The sequence below is a fragment of the Zootoca vivipara genome, chromosome 10, assembly GCF_963506605.1.
Source record: "Zootoca vivipara chromosome 10, rZooViv1.1, whole genome shotgun sequence".
Classification (NCBI taxonomy): domain Eukaryota; kingdom Metazoa; phylum Chordata; class Lepidosauria; order Squamata; family Lacertidae; genus Zootoca; species Zootoca vivipara.
The window spans coordinates 69364810-69375906 of record NC_083285.1 but is presented as its reverse complement, the minus strand read 5'-3'; the positions used below and the strand labels follow the sequence as shown (position 1 = coordinate 69375906).

The window sequence follows — 11097 nt, the reverse complement described above, 5'->3', positions numbered from 1 at the left end:
TTGACTTGGGGTTGTTATAGGGAAATCCTTGGGCTCACTTGGATTTGCCAAACAAAGACACCAACCAAGAATATAGGAGCAAAACAGCAGCCTGTAGGTCTGGTCTTTATTCAAAAGGACTTCTACCCACCCCATGGAAGAAGCAGGAAGAAGCCTCAAGCAAAAGATGGCTCCCACTTTTATATGTTTTCCCCTTTACCCACAACACCCTTAGTGAAGCATCATGCATACATCACAAATACATCGTGGTTGTTTTTGTTGTTTAGTCGTTTAGTCGTGTCTGACTCTTCGTGACCCCATGGACCAGAGCACGCCAGGCACTCCTGTCTTCCACTGCCTCCTGCAGTTTGGTCAAACTCATGTTCGTAGCTTCGAGAACACTGTCCAACCATCTCGTCCTCTGTCGTCCCCTTCTCCTAGTGCCCTCAATCTTTCCCAACATCAGGGTCTTTTCCAGGGAGTCTTCCCTTCTCATGAGGTGGCCAAAGTATTGGAGCCTCAGCTTCAGGATCTGTCCTTCCAGTGAGCATTCAGGGATTCAGCCTTCATGGATCAATGCCTTGTTGTGGCGAAGGGGCTTGAATAACTCAGAGAAGCTATGAGCTATGCCGTGCAGGGCCACCCAAGATGGACAGCTCATAGTGGAGAGTTTTGACTAAACGTGATCCACCTGGAGAAGGAACTGGCAAGCCACTCCAGTATTTTGCCAAGAAAACTCCATGGACATCATGGTTATGTAACATTATAGGAGGGAGTTTCTGGCAGATCATCAGGTTTGGCCCCATCTCTCCCTTGTCCTCCACCTCACACCCATCAAGTGATACGATAGGAATATTTTCAAATTCCTGGTTTTCCCCATTAGGCAATCACACTTCTTTGTCCTGAGCGAGAGCACAATCCATTCTTGGATGGTCTGCCATTGTCCATGGGATGAATAACTCTCTGGCACCCATCTGCCAGGATGCCAAGGATGAGCTCTTGTGCAAGAGACTGCTGAGCATAGCTGCCAAGTTTTCGCTTTTCTCGCGAGGAAGCCTATTCAGCATAAGGGAAAATCCCTGTAAAAAAGGGATAACTTGGCAGCTATGCTGCTGAGTACATGATCACAGGTTTCAGGGATTATGGCTGCCTTTACTCATTTCCCAAGCTCCCCCCTCTGGTAGTCCTTTGTTCCCTGAGTAAAATGAAGTTGGAATGGTGTCGATCCGACGTAGGGCTGATTTTATATGAATATTTGGAGGTTTTGCTGCACAAGGGAAGGTGAAACTGTGGTTTTTATGGGGATATTTACAAATTTGAATGGTGTCGGTTTTGGGGTGGTGGTCTGTGGGTACAGTGTCCCATTTAACCCCCAACCTTAATGAAAATTCCGGTAAGAGGGTCATCCCTTGCACACTTGTTTGTTTCACAGATAGGGAAAGATTTCTCTCATAGAATCATAGAGTTGGAAGAGACCACAAGGGCCATCCAGTCCAACCCCCTGCCAAGCAGGAAACACCATCAAAGCATTCTTGACATATGCCTGTCAAGCCTCTGCTTAAAGACCTCCAAAGAAGGAGACTCCACCACACTCCTTGGTAGCAAATTCCACTGCCAAACAGCTCTTACTGTCAGGAAGTTCTTCCTAATGTTTAGGTGGAATCTTCTTTCTTGAAGTTTGAATCCATTGCTCCGTGTCCGCTTCACTGGAGCAGCAGAAAACAATCTTTCACCCTCCTCTATATGACATCCTTTTATATATTTGAACCTGGCTATCATATCACCCCTTAACCTTCTCTTCTCCAGGCTAAACAGACCCAGCTCCCTAAGCCGTTCCTCATAAGGCATCGTTTCCAGGCCTTTGACCATTTTGGTTGCCCTCCTCTGGACACGTTCCAGCTTGTCAGTATCCTTCTTGAACTGTGGTGCCCAGAACTGGACACAGTACTCCAGGTGAGGTCTGACCAGAGCAGAATACAGTGGTACTATTACTTCCCTTGATCTAGACGCTATACTCCTATTGATGCAGCCCAGAAATTCTCTGGGAAATTCTCTGGGGTGTTGATCCCAGCTCTCGACACCTAAAAGTGCCACAGCCCCAGGGTTGCCTGGGGCCCCCTGTGAAGGATGGGGCTGTCCAGGCTATGTGGGGAAAGTCCTTTTCCATGGGGGAAAAAATGGTGTCCATCCTGCCTCAATTTTGTTCCTACAACATAGCAGACAAACCCAGCAGTGGAGCAAGACGACCGGGCACCTGGGGCGGTGTGCGTGCCCTGTGCCCAGGGGTGGGGCCAGCTGCCCTTGGGGAGGGGTGAGCCGCGGCAGGATGCTCTGTGGGGCCTGCCTCCTCCCACTCAGCCGCCCTACAGCTGGGGGAAGGCAGAGGGCAGACCATTTGGGACAGCGCAGAGCCTGTGGACACCCAAGCCACCGCATCACTCCCAGGAGAGACGCATGGCTCGGGTGCGCTGCAGGCCCCCCAGTGAGTGCCGTCCGGCATTTTGTCGCTCCCCTCAGTGGTGACACCCGGGGCAGACCACCCCCACTGCCCCCCTTCCTCCACCCCTGGACAAACCACCCCAACCCTTTCCCCCAAAACTAGCATTGCCCGTTTGGGAGGGCCTGCCTGTGCGTTGCGCAGCTGTTGCTCTATCTTAGAATCATAGAATTGCAGAGTTGTTCTCGGGTCCCCCCAGACATTTATTTTCTCCTCTCAAGAAAACAATTCAGCAATGATAGCCAAGACCAGTGCAATAATTGATTGCGGCAGATTAATCAATAGCCCAACCTCCTGGGAGCCAAGTAAATGAGAAAGCAAGAGGTGGACTCCCGGCCACAGATGACCTTCGCTTTGTAAGAGACTGGGCAGAACGAAGGCACGCTCGGTGGGTCGGTGCTGCAAGAGAAACCATTGCCTTTTGCACTTTGAGGGCAGACCAAGCTGCAACCTTAATTTTGGATTGCTGACCAGCTTGCAGGAGAGGGAACCTGAGGCTCAGAGAGGCTGAGAGAGCAGCTATGGGCCCCAGAAGGTCCTGATGGGCAGAGCATTTGGGGCTGCTGCAGACTTAAAGCAACACTCTCTCCTTCTGTTGAACTTCGTGACCTTCCCAAAGGAGCTGTTATCTCACAGAGGGCTTCCAAAGGCTGGGATTAGTCTCTGGGAGAATTTGTGCTCATCAGAACATAAGAGCTTGCTGAATCAGGCCAATGGCCCATCATCTAGTTCAACATCCTGTGTTCGCAGTGGCAACCCAGACGCCTGGGGTAAACCCACAAGCAGGGCCCAAGTACAAGAGTAACACTCATTCAAAGTATTGGTGCTGACCTTTAAAGCCCGAAATGGCCTCGGCCCAGTAGATCTAAAGAACTTTTAACTGAGTTAAGATTTAAAAGATATGTACAAAAAATGGAAAAGGGGGGAGATCACCAGAGAGGAATTCAAACATATAGCCAGCACGTGTAGAGACAAAGTCAGAAAAGCTAAAGCACAGAATGAACTCAGGCTCGCCAGAGAGGTTAAAAGCAACAAAAAGGGCTTTTATGGGTATGTCCGTAGCAAAAGGAAGAACAAGGAAACAGTGGGGTCACTTAGAGGAGAAGATGGTGAAATGCAAACAGGGGACAGAGAAAGGGCAGAACTCCTCAACGCCTTCTTTGCCTCAGTCTTCTCCAAAAAAGAAAACAATGCCCGACCTGAAGAATATGGAGCCGATCATTCAGCAGGGGGAACACAGCCCAGAATAAGTAAGGAGGTAGTACAAGAATACTTGGCTAGTTTAGATGTATTCAAGTCTCCAGGGCCAGATGAACTACATCCAAGAGTATTAAAAGAACTGGCAGAGGTGATTTCCGAACCACTGGCAGTAATCTTTGAGAATTCCTGGAGAACAGGCGAAGTCCCAGCAGACTGGAGGAGGGCAAATGTTGTCCCTATTTTAAAAAAGGGGGAAAGAGAGGACCCAAACAATTACCGCCCAGTCAGCCTGACATCAATACCAGGAAAGATTCTAGAGCAGATCATTAAGCAAACAGTCTATGAGCACCTAGAAAGAAACTCTGTGATCACTAAAAGTCAGCATGGGTTCCTGAAAAATAGGTCATGTCAGACTAATCTGATCTCACTTTTTGACAGAATTACAAGCCTGGTAGATTAAGGGAAAGGGACCCAGGTGGCGCTGTGGTTAAACCACTGAGCCTAGGGCTTGCTGATCAGAAGGTCGGCGGTTCGAATCCCTGTGACGGGGTGAGCTCCCGTTGCTTGGTCCCAGCTCCTGCCAACCTAGCAGTTGGAAAGCACGTCAAAATGCAAGTAGATAAATAGGAACCGCTACAGCAGGAAGGTAAACGGCGTTTCCATGTGCTGCTCTGGTTTGCCAGAAGCGGCTTTGTCATGCTGGCCACATGATCTGGAAGCTATACGCCAGCTCCCTCGGCCAATAATGCGAGATGAGCGCGCAACCCCAGAGTCGGTCACGACTGGACCTAATGGTCAGGGGTCCCTTTACTTTTACCTTAGATTAAGGGAATGCTGTGGATATAGCTTATCTTGATTTCAGCAAGGCCTTTGAAAAGGTGCCCCATGATATTCTTGTAAAGAAGCTGGTAAAATGCGGGCTAGACAATGCTATCATTCAGTGGATTTGTAACTGGCTGGCTGGCCATACCAAAAGGGTGCTCATCAATGGCTCCTCCTCATCCTGGAGAGAAGTGACTAGTGGAGTGCCACAGGGTTCTGTCTTGGGCCCAGTCTTATTCAACATCTTTATCAATGACTTGGATGATGGGCTTGAGGGCATCCTGAGCAAGTTTGCAGATGACACCAAATTGGGAGGGGTGGCTAATACCCCAGAGGACAGGATCACACTTCAAAATGACCTTAACAGATTAGACAACTGGGCCAAAGCAAACAAGAAGAATTTTAACAGGGAGAAATGTAAAGTACTACACTTGGGCAAAAAAAGAATGAAAGGCACAAATACAGGATTGGTGATACCTGGCTTGAGAGCAGTACATGTGAAAAGGATCTAGGAGTCTTGGTAGACCACAAACTCGACATGAGTCAACAGTGTGATGCAGCAGCTAAAAAAGTCAATGCAATTCTGGGCTGCATCAATAGGAGTATAGCATCTAGATCAAGGGAAGTAATTGTACCACTGTATTCTGCTCTGGTCAGACCTCACCTGGAGTACTGTGTCCAGTTCTGGGCACCATAGTTCAAGAAGGATACTGACAAGCTGGAACGTGTCCAGAGGAGGGCAACCAAAATGGTCAAAGGCCTGGAAACGATGCCTTATGAGGAACGGCTTAGGGAGCTGGGTATGTTTAGCCTGGAGAAGAGAAGGTTAAGGGGTGATATGATAGCCATGTTCAAATATATAAAAAGATGTCATATATAGAGGAGGGTGAAAGGTTGTTTTCTGCTGCTCCAGAGAAGCGGACACGGAGCAATGGATTCAAACTACAAGAAAGAAGATTCCACCTAAACATTAGGAAAAACTTCCTGACAGTAAGAGCTGTTCGACAGTGGAATTTGCTGCCAAGGTGTGTGGTGGAGTCTCCTTCTTTGGAGGTCTTTAATTGACAGCCATCTGTCAGGAATGCTTTGATGGTGTTTCATGCTTGGCAGGGGGTTGGACTGGATGGCTCTTGTGGTCTCTTCCAACTCTATGATTCTATGACCTGAAGGAGCATCTCCAATCCCATTGCTCAGCCTGGACACTGAGGGCCAGCTCCAAGGGCCTTCTGCAAGAAGTGAGGTTACAGGGAACCAGGCAGAGGGCCTTCTCGGTGGTGGCGCCTGCCCTGTGGAATGCCCTCCTACCAGATGTCAAGGAAATAAACAACTATCTGACTTTTAGAAGACATCTGAAGGCAGCCCTGTTTAGGGAAGTTTTTAATGTTTGAAGTTTGGTTGATTTCTTACTAATTCTGTTAGTTTCGCCAACTCAAGATATTCACATAATTTTAATAACCATTCTTCTTTTGTTGGAATTGTGTTGCTTTCCCAATATTTTGAAACCACACTCCTGGCGGCCGTTATTGCATACAGAAAGACTCTTTTATTATCCTTTGGGATGTCTCTTGTGAATATACCTAATAAGAAAAGCTCTTAAGATACACCTTTCTACTCCCATTTCTGGTTCCAAATGCCATTTGGGGCTTGAATCTCATTCTGTCCAGACTTTAGCATTTTGCGGCACAAGGGGTGAACCTGCTCCAGTAGCGGCCGAGTGGACAGGCTTGGCGGAGAGCCAGCCACAACACTGACCCGCCTTGGCTGTGTGTGGAACAAGCAGCTGTTGCGCAAACAAGTAGGTCAGGTGGAATCAAGTGCAAAGACCAATCAGTTCAAGAACCGTCCTCTCCATGCCCTGGCAGGGGAACGGACTCTCTCAGAAGGTGATGGGCTTCCCTTCATTGGGGGTGTTTTAAACAGAGGCCAAATGGCCCGCCACCAGGGATGCTTCAGCTGGGATTCCCGCATTGCTAGATGACCCTTGGAAGTCCCTTCCGACTCTGCAGCTGTGATTCTAGGCTGTGTGCCTAGTCTTGAACGGGTACCAGGCCTGGAGACCTCGGAGGATGAGGCAGGCACCCCGCAGGTCAAGCGCTTTGAGGAGAAGGAGGAGGCAGGGCCCTCTGAATTGAGTGCTGTGGATCCCTCTGGGCTGACGTCTGGTGAAGAACCTATGGAGGTGGAGCTGCTGGAGAAGGTGGAGCCGCCACCACCCAGTCCTCGAGAGGGTGCCAGAAGCTTGAGGTCGGCGCTGAAGGGCGATCACACAGCATGTGCCAACAGACCCAGGGTTCTGCATAAGGGAGATACTCACAAGGAAGCAATCCCTGCCAGCACTTGTGGTCAGGGTGTGGTTCAGGGCGGCAGAGTATATATGGTCTCCCTTGTGAGACTTCTCATTCTTGGAAATGCTACTGAGTCTAGGCGCCCAAACACTTTTGCCTGAATTCCCCGGGTTCTAGATCTTGGAAGGTTTGTCTCTGGCTTCATCCCTGTTCGGACCCGGACAGATTCTCTGTGCTTGACCACGCTGGATTTGGACTGGGCTTCACTGGCAACCCTGCCCTTGTTGGTGAGTACTTTCGGGAAGGATTGTATCCTCAGTTCCTGGAACTTTAGCCCTGGGGGTATCCTCTAGAGCAGTGATGTCCAACAGGTCAATCGTGATCTACTGGTCGATCCCTGAGTGATTTGCTGTAGATTGCAGTCGATTGCAGGCTCCCTTCCGACAGCGGGCTCCCTTGTGATATCTCCCTTCCGATTGCTTGTTGGGGAAAAACATTGTGTTTAATGTCTCCGCCCCTCTCCATCCTCGCTCTGCCCATCTGTTACGTGAAATGGGCGATCGGTATTGCTAATTTAGTTTCCGGTATTGCCGCATTCGCCTGTTATCGTCTGTGTTTGTTTTGCGCATCTTATGATCCTCCCCACCCCCAAAGAAAGCTAGACAACTTTGTCACCCTCGCAAAAAGCTCAACAACTTTGTTGTTGTTTAGTCGTGTCCGACTCTTCGTGACCCCATGGACGAACTTTGGGCTCCCCTAAAAAAGCTCAACAACTTTGGCTTCCCTCCTCCCTCCAATGACAATGGGTAGATCACTGCCAGTTGTTTTATACTGGGAGTAGATCATGCTCTCTAGTGTGCTAGATCAGCGGTTCACAAACCTTTGGCTCCACAAACTCATGCCCAGTGCCCTCTACCCTGTAAAAAAGCATTATCCAGAATAATAGTTTGCATCACCCACCAAGGAAGGTAACACAATAAAATTCGAAACAGTAACAATTAGTTGCACATCTGTTGCAAACCCAATCAGAACTTTAGTTTAATTAATTCAACAAAACTGATGAACTTGGTCCAGTGATACCAGCTTTTCAAAGCCTGGTAGTTATTTATACCCCCAGCACCCCACCCCGGGAATTTATTTATTCCATAACATTTACGCACTGCTTGATTGTTTAAAAAATAAACCCTTCAAGCAGTTTACAAAGAGAATGGAATCGAAAAATTGTCAGGAAGAATCCGGAAAGCAACTCCTAAAAATATTCAAAAAATAAAACCAGCAATATACTGAAAACTCATTTGTGTTCTTCTACATGCCTGGGTGTTGTTGTTTAGTCGTTTAGTCGTGTCCGACTCTTCGTGACCCCATGGACCATAGCACGCCAGGCACTCCTGTCTCGCACTGCCTCCCGCAGTTTGGTCAAACTCATGTTCGTAGCTTCGAGAACACTGTCCAACCATCTTGTCCTCTGTCGTCCCCTTCTCCTTGTGCCCTCCATCTTTCCCAACATCAGGGTCTTTTCCAAGGATTCTTCTCTTCTCATGAGGTGGCCAAAGTATTGGAGCCTCAGCTTCACGATCTGTCCTTCCAGGGAGCACTCAGGGCTGATTTCCTTAAGAATGGATAGGTTTGATCTTCTTGCAGTCCATGGGACTCTCAAGAGTCTCCTCCAGCACCATAATTCAAAAGCATCAATTCTTCGGCGATCAGCCTTCTTTATGGTCCAACTCTCACTTCCATACATCACTACTGGGAAAACCATAGCCTTAACTATACGGACCTTTGTCGGCAAGGTGATGTCTCTGCTTTTTAAGATGCTGTCTAGGTTTGTCATTGCTTTTCTCCCAAGAAGCAGGCATCTTTTAATTTCGTGACTGCTGTCACCATCTGCAGTGATCAAGGAGCCCAAGGAGGTGAAATCTCTCACTGCCTCCATTTCTTCCCCTTCTATTTGCCAGGAGGTGATGGGACCAGTGGCCATGATCTTGGTTTTTTTGATGTTGAGCTTCAGACCATATTTTGCACTCTCCTCTTTCACCCTCATTAAAAGGTTCTTTAATTCCTCCTCGCTTTCTGCCATCAAGGTTGTGTCATCTGCATATCTGAGGTTGTTGATATTTCTTCCAGCAATCTTAATTCCGGCTTGGGATTCATCTAGTCCAGCCTTTCGCATGATGAATTCTGCATATAAGTTAAATAAGCAGGGAGACAATATACAACCTTGTCGTACTCCTTTCCCAATTTTGAACCAATTGCCTTGGTAGACTTGTCTAAGTAAATACGTTTTTAGCAGGCGTTGCAACATGTACTGTGAAGGCGGCTGCTTGATGTCATAAGGCAGGGAGTTTGAGTTTCCGTGCTGCTACACTAAAAGATATCATTCCCTATGAGGAACGGCTTAGGGAGCTGGGTATGTTTAGCCTGGAGAAGAGAAGGTTAAGGGGTGATATGATAGCCATGTTCAAATATATGAAAGGATGTCATATGGAGGAGGGAGAAAGGTTGTTTTCTGCTGCTCCAGAGAAGCGGACATGGAGCAATGGATTCAAACTTCAAGAAAGAAGATTCCACCTAAACATTAGGAAGAACTTCCTGACAGTAAGAGCTGTTCGGCAGTGGAATTTGCTACCAAGGAGTGTGGTGGAGTCTCCTTCTTTGGAGGTCTTTAAGCAGAGGCTTGGCAGGCATATGTCAGGAATGCTTTGATGGTGTTTCCTGCTTGGCAGGGGGTTGGACTGGATGGCCCTTGTGGTCTCTTCCAACTCTATGATTCTATGATTCATTTTCTTACAAATGCATAATGGGTATTATGTAGCACCTGTGACAGGGCCAGTTCTACCGATCGAAGGGGTCAAGTGGGCAGGAAAAGCCTGGGAAGGCAGTGATTTGGAGGAGGATGTCGTGTGGACAAGGAAGAAAATTACTGTCCATGTTAAATGGCAGTGTGCATCAATGCCAGATTTACGTATAAGCTAAACAAGCTATAGCTTAGGGCCCCACTCTCTTGGGGGCCCCCAAAAAAATTAAAGGAAAAAAAACCTGGATGTACATTTCCAAAATATAAGATAAAAAACCAATAAAATAAAACCTACATACAGCAACAGTGTTTTGTGTTGCGTAGGCTCCTATGATGCAAGGAATGGGCCCCACCTGCTCCCTCAAATATCCCTGGTTTGCTCCTTTCTATATATAGGGTGCCTACATTCTGTGTGGTCTGGTTGCATGGCAACATATGCAAATGGCTTGAAATACCTATTAGGTCCACAGGTGTAGTCCTTCATATACATTGTTGTTCCAGACCTGGTGTGCTGGGAGATTTCATAACGATCTTCCCTTGTTCAGTTCTTTGCAGTGTTTATCTGGACGGTCCAAGGTCACATTCCATTCCTTCCGCAGTCATAAATAACTCACAGAGTGCATATCCAAACTCTGCCATTAAAACTGCACTCTGGAGTTCTTCCTCGGCGCACAGTTAAAAACAAGATCTTCTCTCAAATTCAGCCTCTCTGCCAGATCTGTTCGGCAGCAGTTCCTCCCCACCTCCCACTACATTGCTCCATCACACTACACAGTCCAAGAATAATTTTGAATAAAGTCCATTCAGCCTTGGTCGAGGGGGGAGGGCATAATAAAACCTTGTTAAATTCCTTGTTGAGCATAAATCAAAAGGCTCCCCCCTCTTTTCCGAGGTAACAAACAGAATAACTTAACAGCAGATACACACATCTCTTTCATTTTGCAGGGGAGGACAAGAAGAAAGGAGACCATTTGAAAACCATATGAAAGGATATGGCTCTCCCCCTTCCTTTCCTGGCTGTTGTAAGGATTCTCAAGCTTCAAATAAAGCATTCAGATACCTTCAAAGAGCCAAGCCCAGTCCCTTTGGCATCTGACCAACTCCAGCCCATTGGCCAGGAGCGCCTCTTGATTATAACCAATTGTCCGAATTATGTAGGAACCAACCACAAAATCATGCCAGAGGCAGAGGCTCGTCCGTGGCAGGGACGCACTCCCCGGTCATACCCGCTCTGCCTTCCAGGTTGGCAGACATGGGCTTGAGTGGCACAGCAGGATGCAGTGAGCCCCCCGGGCCCCACTGGGGGAAATTGCCAGGATTTGTGCCTCATAAATCCTGGCTTCCCACTGCCTGAACCTCCTCGCTGCTCATGGAGGGTAGCGAGGAGCAACCACCATTGACTCGTGACAAAGCTGGAAACCCTAAGACAGCAGTTTAACTTCACCCCTGCAGGCATACTCCATTGTCCCTTGAGGTAGATGGATGCTCATTTTTTGTTGCAACGGGGGAAAAAATGATGA

General features: G+C 47.9%; 1 protein-coding gene across 1 annotated transcript in view; it reads left to right on the top strand.

The window, feature by feature from the left end:
• Window positions 1–6381: 6381 nt before the first annotated feature.
• Window positions 6382–11097, top strand: part of TYMP (thymidine phosphorylase) — a 33743-nt gene continuing 29027 nt past the window's right edge. The window contains exon 1 of the mRNA XM_060279272.1: window positions 6382–7070. The gene's annotated coding sequence lies outside the window, so the exon portion shown is untranslated. The remainder of the gene's footprint in view (window positions 7071–11097) is intronic.